Raw genomic sequence first — 13917 nt, 5'->3', positions numbered from 1 at the left:
TTCACTATCTTATCACCTTTAAAAAAACCCTGAATTCCGAAGGAGTTTGTAGAAAATTGATCCTTTTTGACTTCTTGTTTTGTTCATTAGGAGTGCTTTCTTTATTTTTTCCTCGCGAAAACTGACTTTGACTTCAACTCATTTAAGTATGGAGAATTTTTTTATATTTTCTACAAAAATTTTTGACAAGTGGTTAGTGTATCAAAATACTACAATATTTTGAGTTGATATTCTTTATTTAAAAAAAACAGTGAGACGAAAATATTGATAGCGAGTGCGTACTTTATTTTGTCACGTTCTGTATTTTGCAACTCCGCATTAAAATGTCAAGTTTTCATAACAAGCTTTTGTTCCAGAAGGGCTTATTTTTTCCTAACAAAAACACAGTGTCGAGAAGTAGCAGCAAAATCGAAAATAGCTGCTCCCAATTATCATCAAAATGCTGTTAGTTAGTGAAAATTGCATGAAGCCCTCTAAACATAAGAATTTAACGAAAGCGCTCTAACGATTAGAAATTAAATTTCTTAATAAAAAAGTGAAAACAACAAAAATATTAATCCAAATAAAACTAAAATAAATAAGATAAAACAAAATAACACACAGTTTAACATGACTAATTCTAAATAAAAAATGAAAGTAGATTAAACATAATAAAACTGTATTTAAAAAATTAAACTAGATAAACAAAAACAATAAGAAAGTCAAAAAACAGGTGATGATGAAGGTAAACCAGGATCAATCAAGATAAAATTAAACTAACTGTAAATTTAAAGGGCAAATAAAAACAGTATAAACCAAGAAATAGCATAACAGAACTGTATTATTTAGAATGAAACAGAATTTAAAAGGGAAATCAGTATAAACATACTTTAACAAAACAAGACAAAAAAACTGTTTGATCATTTTTTTTATGTTTGTCTAAAATTTATTATAATATGTTTTATTATGTTTCATTATGTTTTAAGTTAGTTTTTAAGGCTGAGTTTATTATTTTGGGTTGTTCTAGATTGTTTTTTTTTTGCTTCATATTGTTTTGTTATGTTTTATTTTGATTCATTTTGTTTTTATTTTTATAATTTATTTTGTTTCATCTTTTAAAGCAGTGTTTTATTCTGATTTACCTTGTAAAATCTAGTTGTATTTACTTAATCTTATTCTAGCTAGTTTCATCTTATAGGCTCAAAAGGCTTGTGATATAGCTCAGTTGGCTCGCCGTTTACCTCATGAGCCGATGTCCGCGAGTTCGAGCACAAGATTAATCATCGAACATGTTGGCTAAATTTCAACGTTGATATAAAGCCGCGAATGACATAAAAACGGTTAAACGACTCAAGGCCGTGAGAACGGGGGGGTTTTAGGGGTTTAACCCCCCCCCCCCCCCCCATGGAGATTTTTACCAAGTAAAATTTCTCAGTTCAAGAAACGAATCTTCACCCAAAAAGGTGTTTTTGAATAAGTGTTAACAAACATGTTGCAAAATCGTCGGAATTTACTCCTAACCTTAGCCTTAGCCTTTATTCTAGGCCTAAGACATTTTATTCTGCGACAGTACATGATACTTACGATTTGAAACTAGTTTTAAAAGTCAGTTTGGATTTACAATTGAATACAAAACCGTTTCTTGTCTTTGACATTGGCTTTTATTAAGAAATGTTTCTTAAAGTAGTTTATCCATAACGATCTAACAAATCCCTGTGATAATTATAAAAAACTTGTATATCATAACAAATTGAATACTGATATGAAATATTCTTAAATAATTCAACCAATTCAAACATCAACTTTAATTTGTGTTTATTGTTCTTCTAAATACTCAACCCGACATTCAAACAATTTTTGTAAATTACACAAGGCCAAAAAATTCACAATTTATTTAAGTGCAAAGAAGTTAAGAGCAAGTTTTGATTATTTTGGTGTCTAGCAACTTTTGAAAATATGTATGAATTATTTAAGAAAATTCTGCACTTTTCTGATAAAACTTCAAAAAATAAAAATAAAAAACTAAATGAAGAGTTTTTCTCAAACCTGTAAGTCATTTTGACTTCTGCGAAAATGTTTATTGAAGTTTTCTTTTTGTTCACTTTTCCCAATTTTGAAAAATCATAGATTTTAAGCGAACTTTAGAGATGTATTTACTTTAATATATTTGAGATATTTTTAAAGCTAATATCAAATCGTTTTGCAGATGTCAAGAAGTTCGTTTACTCGAATCATCAATTGAATTTTATAAATAAGTTATGAAATTTCGATGAAATTTTCATTGTCTTCCAAAAATGTTTTCTTTTTATAGAAGGGAAGATATGTTGGATCTGTTGATTCTCTGGAAAAGCCAAAAAAAATTTCCCGTTGTTTATATTTTAAAATTAAGTTAATGTTATCGACCGTTTATGATGTTTAATGTTTTATTTTTTGGCTATTTTTCGGTCTTGGATTTCAAGCAAACAACTTTCTTTTTGAAATGCCCGGCGTTTCGATCATTTTTGGTGGTCTTCCTCAGACAATACCCTTGAGAAAGACGAGTAGAGGAAAATGAGCGTATAGAATTTGATTAGAAGCATTTTTATCACATGTAATCAATTTGTTCCTCAAGAAACAGATTTTCAAATTATGAATTTGATATGTTCTTACTAAAAGAACATGACTTTTACCTACAAGGCCGATAAATTGAGTTAACATTTTATTATAATTTTCAAATAAATGCACTTAATTATTTTTTTTTAAATAAAATTACCGAATTTTATAGTAAAACCATTAGAAAAATTTGAACCATTTTTAATTAGTTTGTCTTTGTTTTTCAAGTCAAAATTGTTGTTGAAAAATGATTCGTAGAAGCAACTTCAAAGCTTAATTTTGATGCACAATGTTGGCTCAATTAATATTTGATTTTCTGAGTTTTCCTAAAGCTTAAATTATGACAAACGTTTCAACTCCAGATCGCATCACGATAAGCGATATCACAAAAAAAGTCAAACTGGTTTCAAATATAAAGCGATATTCTTTATCTTTAATCTTGTTTATTAAACATTTCACCAATGCTTTCACAATCAGAAAATCTAAAGAGATTGGATTCATTTATGGATTCATATGATTACAGATAACTTTTATGATTTCAGATAATTCAACCCTTCAAGACTGCTGATAGATTTGCCAGCCGATTTTCAAATGTTAAGTTGAGGAGATATTTTTTATGCCATATTCTTTGTTTCAATCCCTTTTTTCTGTAACAAGTTCAAAATTATTTTAAAAAGTTTTCATGAATTTTGATGAGAATATTTTGCGAACTATTTCAATTAATATTATTGGAAGTTAAAATTTAAGAATAAGCAAAACTGAAAATGTAAAACACTTAAAATATATATTTTTTAAACATTTCAAATAAAAAAAATTAAAAAAAAAATATTTTGGATATGAGGTAACCGACCAAATATTTTAACTTTTGGTGGAAATGCAAGCGTAACTGCAAGTGAATTAGCGTTACAGTAATTTTTTTCTTTAAGTCCTTCTACGAATCTCACCGTGCCTTGTTTATTGTGTGTTTTGGTATTGTTAGTAATTCTAGCTAAATTAGAATTTCGAAAAAACCCCCCCATGGACGAGTCCTTCGCACGGGCTTGAAACGGCTATCTGCACTGCCAGCCAAAAGTTTTCGATCACCCCCTAAAAAATATGATAAATTTGATCAGCAGTATCTTAGCCATCTTATGACATATTGGATTTATTTTGATCTCATTCAAGAGGTCGTGAGCAAAACCTTCTTTGTATGAATTTGACAATATGTTAACATTGAGTTTATATGACTGAAATTAGGCTTAAATTTGGGACATTTTTCAAAAGCCGAACTTGAAATTCAAGCCCGATCATCTCAGGATGCGGTAGACCTAATTTCGAAATTCGAGTTGTATTCAAATCCTTTTTTCATACTTTAAATACTTTAAAATACATTTGTGCATGGAGTATGGTGTAACGGTCAGAAGATTGGGATTAATCTTCTGAAACACGCATTTCTATTCCACGCCTATCTATGTTATCAAACAACGAGATCGTCACCCGCTTTTTGGTTTGACGGGGTCCCCCAAGAAATACACCCGTCACCTGAATATGGGTGCCATGGCGACGAACGTGTTAAAATGGTTTGGTGCCCCTCCCTCCTTCTAATGGGGAAAAAAGAATTTGGGAGGGGAATTCCATACAATTTTTCGCACAATTCAAGAAATAATCAAGCAAACGAAACCAGATTTCGCATGTGAAGGTATATAGGTAGGAAGAATATTTTAAAGATGATTTGAGGCTCGTCCTTTTTTCCAGTGTGGAGAGGGGCCTTCCATACATTTTTTTTCCAAATTCGAGAACTAGTCAAGCATATGAAACCAAAATCGACATGGGTGGTTATTTGGGTTCGAGAAATGTTTCTAGATTTTTTTTCCTATGATTGTTGAAGAATTTTTCCTCCTTTCACTGATTCGATAGGAATGGGGAAGGGATTTTTTTTAATAACTCGATAATAAATAGTCTAGTAGATGGTAACAAATTGGAAAGAATATTCCAATACAAGAAATGTTTCTAAGATGATTTGATTCCTTTCACGGGATGGGAAAGAGATGAGAGGTGTCGTACGTTTGTTTTGATAAATTCAAAAGCTGATCAAATAAATTTAACCAAGTTTTACGGGGTAGAGTAAAAGGGAACAAGAAATGATCCTTTGGTTATTTAAAAACCCCTGTTTACCTTCCAGTGAGGAATAAGAGCAAGGAAAAGGAGTTCCGCACAACTTGAGAAGTTATCCAACGTATTCGAGTGCGAAAAATGTTTCTATTATTTTTCATTAGGGAGATACCATACAGTACAGAGCCGATAATAAGAGAAATTTTACCACATAGTTTTAAAAATGTTTCAAGCTAAAGAAACCATATTTTACATGAAAGGATATTTTTAAGATTCAAGACCTTTCCTTCTTCCAGAGGACAAACGGGAAGAAGAAAAGTACTTAAAACTTATCAAAATTATAAATTTTTTTTCGCATGTTTTTCAACATCAATTCTTATCTAGTCCCTGACTTACACAGTTGAATTCATTTCTCTACAAAAAAAAGTTTTATTAATTTTACACGGTACACGTTTTGTTTAGGTTATTCTTTGCAAAGCTCGAGATAACTTTAATTTTCAAATGTTTTTCTCCAATTTTTTCAATTTTTTTTTTTATTTTAATACACTCGGATTCAACCCGGATGAAATTCTGGAATGCCTATTGTAACGTCTGATAGTTCAATTCAAGAAAACATGAATCTCTTTATAAGTCGCGTATTTATAGAAACGCCAACAAAAACTATGAAATTTTTAATTTATTGCAATATAATTTGTGCAAAATAAACTAGTACAAATTTAAAAGTGGAAGACGCTTTATTTTTTTTTTATATTTATGAAAATATACCTCCAAAAACTAATAACCTACTGTTATTCTTCAAAATCAGGCAAATTTCTTTATGAATTTTAAATATTTCTTAATTAAAATAAAATGTTTGATTCTTTTTGAACTTCTTATGTGTTTTCTTAATTGAAAAACCTAAGAGGAAATTGTGTGTTTTTTATTGCAGGTTAAGCGAATTTTTCAGATTTATTCGGACATACCCGGGTTTTCAAAGTGATGCAAAGCTAAATACAACCTGGCTCGGTTTCTCGAATATTGTTTTAAAACAAGTCCGTATTTTTTGGATTTTTTATTTATTTATTTACTAGCTGATCCCATACGAACTCCGTTTCGCTTTCAAATTGGAATATGTCATAAACAGTGTGTATGAATACCAATTGCCAAGCATTTTCCAGATGCACTTCTGAATTATTGTTAAGTAATAATTGCAAAAATATTGGTCGATCACTTTGTCTGTCGTCTGCTACTAAATTTGAAATCAGAAATCCTTTGACCGTGCCAAAAAACCACGTGTATAAATTTCGACTCGATCATCGCATAACAACGCAATTATTGCCAAAAAGCTCAACCCCTTTCGGGGGCTCTTATACAATCTTTGATGGCTGAAATTGATTGCCCTTCCCTCAAAACTCCCGTGTGCTAATTTTCAAAGTAATCCATTGTATAATAACGTCAATATTGCTAAAAACAGTGAAAAATTTATTTATATGAACGACCTCTTTCGTCGACCCCTGGCAAAACATTTGACATTTGAAATCGGTTGCTCGTCCCTGAAAACTACCGTGTGCAATTTTTCATCCCAATCCGATGTAAAATAACGACGATATTGCAAAAATATTGAAAGGTTTATATGGACGACCCCCTTTGCCGGCCCCTTACACTGAATTTAATACCTGAAATCCATTGATCATCTCTCAAAACTCTTGTGTACCAATTTTCGTCTGAATCCTATGTATAATAACGACAATATCGCATCAACAGTGAATAGTTTATATGGACGACCCCTTTGGCCGACCCCTGATTTTAGTTTGAATAAGTGAAATCAGTTGTTTGTCGCTAATAACTCCTATGTGCAAATTTTCATCCCAATCCGATGTATAAAAACGTCAATATCACTAAGATATAGAAAAATTAATATGGACGACCCCTTTTGCCGGCCCCTTACACTGAATTTGATACCTCAAATCGATTGCACGTCACTCAAAACTATCGTGTACCAATTTTCATCTGAATACGATGTATTATAACGTCAATATCGCAAACAGCGAACGGTTAATATGGACGACCCCTTTGGATGACCCCTTACACAAAATTTGACACCTGGAATCGATTGCTCGTCTTTCAAAACACTCATGCGCAAATTTTCAACACGATCCGACGAAAAGTAACGTCAATATCGCGAAAACAATATTTGTCTTCTATGGACAATATTTGTCTTCAGAAGGGGTCATCCGAAAATCTGAAAACATTTTTCATCCTTCCTGGCCCTAATGAGCATCCATGCCAAATTTCAGCTCTCTAGCTCTTAAGACGGCTGAGTCTATAGAGGACAAACAAACAAACAAACAAACAAACAAACAAACAAACATACAGAAATTGCTTTTTATATATATAGATAGATATAGATTATTTATTTTTTTTTATTTAATTATTTATTTAAAAAAAAAAGAGATAAATAAAATTAAGTTTAGTTTTTTTGTGCAGTTTTCATTTATATGTACTGGACTTTTGGGGATTTAAAAACGATTGGAACGCTGCTGACGTGTTTTTATAAAAAAAAAATTAAGATGTTTTTGCACACTTTTTATTTTTTATTTTTTAACAGGGTTCCGCGTAGATTTGTGCGGATTTTTTATTGAAAAATTCAAAATCAAATTCCCCAATTTTGCAGGATTTTGCTCAGCCAACATGAATACTGGAAAATTCTACAAAGCTTACTTTAGGGGGCACTTTAGCCCTAATCTGCTCTTGAGTGTCAATGGACCCTCAATGAATTCTTGGAATCTTTAATTTTGCATCATCATTTTCTTTACGAACGTACCCTGAAAGGCCAGACAAAACACTCTCTAATCAGACCTTGAGTGTTAATTGACACTGCTCGTTTAAACCCGCTTTATCTCTCTTGTTTTCGACCAATTTTTACAAAAATTATAGGTTTGGCAACCTCTTGATACACTCAAATATGTTTTTCAAACTTTATACACTGCTTCAGCTTTCCATTATTCAAAGTCAAAGAAACGAAAATCCAAAAAACATGTTTCGGAAAAATAACTGTAGATCAGCTACGGAAGGCTCAAAAAAAATTTTCTTAGTTTACAAAAACGCTGAAGTTAGAAGCTGTTCGTTGGATATAAGGTTTTTTTTGTTTTGAGTTTTTTTAAGATCATGGGACAAAAATATGTAAAAAGTGGTAAAAAAACTGTACTTTTTAATCAATGAACCGTCAAAATTGATTAACCCTCATCCGCATTAGATTTCGTTACCCTAATCAGCACTAGAGGTGTCAATTTGACACTACAAGCTCAAAAAGTTATAACTTTTGAAGTGTTCAACAGATCTGAACAAAACTTATATCAATAGAAACCTTGTAATGTCAGCAAAATATGTTTAGTTATATACCTTAAGCTTCAAGTTTTCTCATTATTAAGCATGATAGAAAAAAAATCCGAAAAAATATGCCCCAGGAAAACTGTTGTAGTCCATATATTACAGTAAACTAGTAGCTTTAGCTGTATATAATGTTCAAAACATATTTTATTGACATAACAAGGTTTCTGTTGATATAAGATTTATATGAATTTAATTATAATTCAAACGACTAAGATAGATTTTACTTTTGGAGTGTCAAATTGACACTCTATGTCGAAATAGGGAGTTTTTCTGTCCAGGCTTCCAGGGTTCGTCCATAAAAAAAGGAAAGATACAATATTCAAGAACTTTTGAAATCATTTGGGGTCCCCGAAGAAATTTTTGTTTTTTGAAGCTTCTGAAAAAAGTTACAAGCCTTCAAACTTGCAATAGTGTCAAAATGACATTCTAATGTGAATGAGAATGTCATCCGAAAATCTAAAAACATTTTTCATCATTCCTGATCCTCATGAGAACCCATGCTAAATTTCATCTCTCTAGGTCTTTAAACGGAGCCAAACACACGAAAATTGCTTTTTATATTTATAGATGTTAGTTAATAAGATAGTAAGTAAGCAAGTTAGTGAGTTAGTAAGTTAGTAAGTTAGTAAGTTAGTAAGTTAGTAAGTTAGTAATTTAGTAAGTTAGTAAGTTAGTAAGTTAGTAAGTTAGTAAGTTAGTAAGTTAGTAAGTTAGTAAGTTAGTAAGTTAGTAAGTTAGTAAGTTAGTAAGTTAGTAAGTTAGTAAGTTAGTAAGTTAGTAAGTTAGTAAGTTAGTAAGTTAGTAAGTTAGTAAGTTAGTAAGTTAGTAAGTTAGTAAGTTAGTAAGTTAGTAAGTTAGTAAGTTAGTAAGTTAGTAAGTTAGTAAGTTAGTAAGTTAGTAAGTTAGTAAGTTAGTAAGTTCGTAAGTTAGTAAGTTAGTAAGTTAGTAAGTTAGTAAGTTAGTAAGTTAGTAAGTTAGTAAGTTAGTAAATTAGTAAGTTAGTAAATTAGAAAGTTAGTAAGTTAGTTAGTAAGTAAGTTAGTGAATCAGTAGTTTCATAAGTTAGTGAGTAAGTAGAGTGAATAAGTAAGTAACATATGCACATAACCCGCTAGGTGCATTTAGGAACACTTTCCCCTAATCGAGGGCTCAAATGGTCGTAAAACAGATAGGAAAAAATGTCACCGACTCATCTCTTTTCAGTAACGTTTCAAGTATGATCTCGATACTTCCAATACCGAAGGATGAATTTAGTGGTAGCCCCAAGCATCCCAAAAGTAAGGGAATGGTGGCGCCAAATTGAGCAGTTGGTATCAGAAGAGGCAATGTCAACAACAATAACATCAGTAAAAAAAAATTGGCTCCAAAACCATTTAGCACCGCTTCTTTGGGCAATCAATTGGCGGCACGTGCTCAGAATTGTGATGGGTCCGAGGGGTTTTCCTTTCAGAATTTTGTTCTATCGCCAGAAGACGACACTTCCAAACACTCAATAAAGTGTGGCTGCCGGCTGCTCTGGAGTCACGAATCTATTGATCTGAGCGACGAGGTGCCGGTGATTTTGGTCATTTTTATTGACCATTTCCCTGCACGGAAGTGAGGAACATACTTGAATGAGATTTTTAGTTTTCCTATCGTTTTAATGACAAAATTAAAGTTTGTTGAAATTTTTTTCCGTTCTAAGCTCAAATTTCAAATCATTGTGTTTGATTCCATCCTCGAGACAATTTTTAAATGCGGCTTTCAGTGTGAGTCTCACACCATTGAGCAAGTTAATGTGCTCCGGAAAACTCCGGACACCCGGAACGAAAAGACAGCAGGTGCCTTTTTCATTAACCGCGTGAGAGAACAAAACTGAACAATTTTTTCCGAGCCGCAGCGAAATTTTGCAATATGCATTAGGCCGGTTTTTTGGTGCAACATTTTGCCAAATGAGCTCCGAAACATGCAACCATTTTGTTTGACGGTACTTTAGCCGGACGGTGTGGTTTAGTGAATATTTCATGAGCTCGACCGCCCGTTTTCTGTTTTTCGTTTGGCTCGAAAAATTTGCCTAAAACATTACCTCATTGCATTTTTCCGGGAAGGGATTTTCTGTCCTCAAGGTGGAAAATAAACCCGGATAACTCATCAGCAGAATCAATTTGCCATTCGACCCCCAAACAAAAAAAAATCGGCGCTGAAGCTTCCGAGGGAGAAAACTTTACCAAAACGATTACAAATTACCCTCCGGGAGACCCGAACTTGCGGGTCTCATAATGAAGGGGTCATTACAATATTAACTTTTGGCTCAAGTTTCCTTAAAGCATTTTTTTCCCCGTCGAGATCCCATGATAGGCCAATTTCTTACATTTTTTGACCGTTGTTAGCCGGATAAGGCTAAAACTTTCCGGGCTTGCAAAAGCAAGGAAAAGGAAAAATCCAATCAAACTTTGCTGCTCCGGGCCGGGTAAATTATTGGACGTGACCCGACCTTGGCGCTGCGGGATGATTGGCTGTAGCTTAGTCTGGCAAAAAAAATACACCAGCTTTCTTCAAGATTTATCTGTCACGAAACTCCGTTAGTTGATGGAGATTATTACCGGGAGAATATTTCCTGAAGGCGATTTTTATTTGGAAACTTTTGAATGGGCTTTTTGTAACTGCAACTTTTAACTGGTATCAATAACGCTCATTTTCTCTTTTTTTTTTGGGGTGACCTCAACTATACCTCGAAATCAGACTCTTTTACAGAGGTCAGAAGTTCTTGAAAAATGGAATAATATTGGAACGAAATGACTTGTTTGTTGAAAAAAAAAAGGAAATTTAAGAATATTTTGTTTTTAATTATTTAACTTAAGTTCAACTTTTAATTTTTCAGTTGACATTCTTTGTATAGCCAAAACCCCTTTTTATTCAGCTTCTCATTCTCAGGAAATTTCTTAAAACATTCTCATGCTCTTCCCGCAAACCGACAACAATAATTGGATCATCTTCTTCATGACGGACAAACCTATCAGTTTGATTGACTGCATGTTGACACTTTTCCACAACGTTGAATTTTCCGACCGTTCGTTCCAAAGAAATCATGTTGTTTTTTTCTCGTCTCTTTTCAGATCCAAAATTTGCGAGACCATCATCAACCAGCCAGTTTGAAAGTAAGTCGCCCCGAAAGCACTTCATATCGTTGTCAATCATGTGTTTTTGTTGATTTTTTTTTTTGTGTAAAATAACATGGGTTGAGTTCTATTCTCTCTTCATTTATGTTAACTAGAGAATGTTGTCATCCTAAATTGGAACAAAAAATCAAATCAACCAAGAGACTTTATGATGAGGGACGCTCTAGACCCCCGACACCAATCAAGATAAACGAACTTAAGAGTCGGGGTATGTTTTTTCCCGGTTCTCGTTGCCTGGAACCAAAATCCAGAACTCCCGGACGACGAACACAGAACACCATTAAGGAATGATGCTTTCCCACTCGTCTGTCACTGACGATGGTGATTGTGAAAAACGCTTTCTTTGAACCTTTTGTAGAACAGAGGCCTAGCACGAGCAGCTAAGCAATGGGAGCCCTGGAACGAACGAGATCAAAAGCTTATCTTTTCCCGTTAATCTTAGGCATCAGAACAAGGAAAATTTACTTTTACAAGGAATTTCGTAACAATGAGTGGTTCAATTTAAATTCTTAAAACATTTAGAATTTGATTTTTTGGCGAAATTTTAAGCCCGTTCCCATCATCTGGAAAATAAATCACAAAAGATAACAGAATTTCCACAATCAGGAAATTGATAAAATTGAACCTGAAAATTGGTTCCCCAGAAAAGGAACAATCGCGCTAATTATCCTGCTCATTTCCTTAATCTAAAATCAGCTGCAGAAACAACGACGACGACGACGACGTCGGAACGTTCTACATTTCTAGTCCTAGGACGGCAGCGTCGAATCTGGTGAAAAGTGCTTTCCTTGTTTCCCGGTGCCTGGAGGATGTGGGTGGGTTTGAAATTGTGGGTGTAACAAAAAAGCGGGAAACAAATCTGAAGCAATTTCCCAGATCGCTCATTTAGCACATTACCGCGCGCTCTGTCGGTTTTATCTTCTTAAACCTACTTAGCTAAATGGGGGTGGTGGGCCGGCACGGCAGTTTGGTTCAGCTGTTCCTACTATTGCCCCCCGGAACCGGACGAGGAAATTGAACTTTGGCTTTCCTTAAATTCTTCAGAGCATCAGAGCTTCAAAGAAACAATTGAACCATTTCTGGGGATGTTTTATGATCTGATAATTTCTTGAGATTGCGATTCGTAAGAATTCTTTTAAATAATTTGTTAGTATGAAGTACGTAGTTCCGAAAACAAAGCAAAGATGACTGACACAGAGGAATTTTTGAAATTCCTTGTCTATCAAACGATGAAAATATGATGAATCTTTTTTCAGTCCGAAAGGTATTCTTGAACACTCATAATTCTTCAAAAGTGTATGATCTAATAGCAAATATTGTTTGAATTTTTTTTCATCCTCGTAGTTGACCTTGGAAACTGAAAACTCTTAGAGTTTTTCTACTGCTCTCCCCATTTATCTTACCGTCACCCAAGAACGGGTGACACAGATAATTTTTGAAATACTTTGAACATCGCACGTTAAAATCTAGATGATTTTTTTTTCAGTCCGAAAGGTATCCTTGAACACTTATAATGCTACAAAAGTGTAAGATTTATAAGCAAATATTGTTTGAATATTTTTTCCATCCTCATGGTTGATCTTGGGATCTAAAGAGGCGTTTTCTTAGAGTTATTTTCCGGTGTTCGCCATTTATCTTACCGTCACCCAACAACGGATGACACAGATGAATTACTGAAATGCTTCTCCATCGCACGTTAAAAACTAGATGATTCTTTTTTCAGGCCGAAAGGAATCGTTGAACACTCATAATGCTTCAAAAGTGTATGATTTATTAGCAAATATTGTTTTTTTTTTGTTTTCAACAACGTAAATTGACCTTGGAAATTGAAGTTGTGTTTTCTTAGAGTTTTTCTACTGTTCTCACCATTTATCTTACTGTCACCCAAGAACGGGAGACACAGATGAATTACTGAAATACTTTGTCCATCACACGTTGATAACTATATGAATCTTTTTTCAGTCCGAAAGGTTTCCTTGAACACTTAATAATGCTTCAAAAGTGTATAATTTATGAGAAAATGTTGTTTGAATTTTTTTTCATCCACGCGAATTGATCTTGGAAATTGAAGATGTGTTTTCTCATAGTTGTTCTACCGTTTTAACCTTTTATCTTACCGTCACACATAAACGGGTAACACCGATGAATTTCTGAATTATTTTCTTCATTACACGTTGAAAACTAGATGAATCTTTTTTCAGTTCGAAAGGTTTCCTTGAACACTCATAGTGCTATAAAAGTGTATGATTTGTTAGCAAATATTGTTTAATTTTTTTTAATCATCCTCGTGAATTGACTTTGGAAAGTACAGATGTCTTTTCTTAGAGTTATTTTACTGTGTTCACCTTTTACCTTACCGTCACCCAAGAACGGGTAACAAAGATGAATTTTGGAAATACTTTGTCCAATATACCATAAAAATTGGATGTATTTTTTTCAGTGTGAAAGGTATAATCAAATATAATAATAGTAGGAATATTCCTCACTCCCCAGATACTTGAAGGACACATGAAACGCGCCTCCATGTGAGGAAAGTTCTTACGAACATGAATAAATGCTATCGAGAAGACCTAAGTTGCCTTAGACTAAATTTCGAAAGCTTCTGGCGAAAAATGTTAAGCTCATTATCACCAAAACTTTGTGTCCCGATCTGAAAATTATACTAAATACAACACAAGTATATCTACTTTTTTTTTCATAATATCTTTCATGATAAGTAAGTTGA

The 13917-nt window shown here is 33.3% G+C and overlaps 2 protein-coding genes across 3 annotated transcripts in view; one reads left to right on the top strand and one right to left on the bottom strand.

The window, feature by feature from the left end:
• Positions 1–13917, top strand: part of LOC129749763 (uncharacterized) — a 133148-nt gene that overhangs the window by 35454 nt on the left and 83777 nt on the right. For both annotated transcript variants that reach the window (XM_055744840.1, XM_055744847.1), the window contains one exon: positions 11130–11171. The gene's annotated coding sequence lies outside the window, so the exon portion shown is untranslated. The remainder of the gene's footprint in view (positions 1–11129; positions 11172–13917) is intronic.
• The window catches only part of LOC129759413 (uncharacterized), a 46632-nt gene that overhangs the window by 27748 nt on the left and 4967 nt on the right, over positions 1–13917 (bottom strand). The gene's annotated exons all lie outside the window — the stretch shown is intronic.

Source organism: Uranotaenia lowii, chromosome 1 (assembly GCF_029784155.1).
Source record: "Uranotaenia lowii strain MFRU-FL chromosome 1, ASM2978415v1, whole genome shotgun sequence".
Classification (NCBI taxonomy): domain Eukaryota; kingdom Metazoa; phylum Arthropoda; class Insecta; order Diptera; family Culicidae; genus Uranotaenia; species Uranotaenia lowii.
The sequence above is the reverse complement of the archived record's forward strand: the minus strand, read 5'-3'. Positions and strand labels throughout refer to the sequence as shown.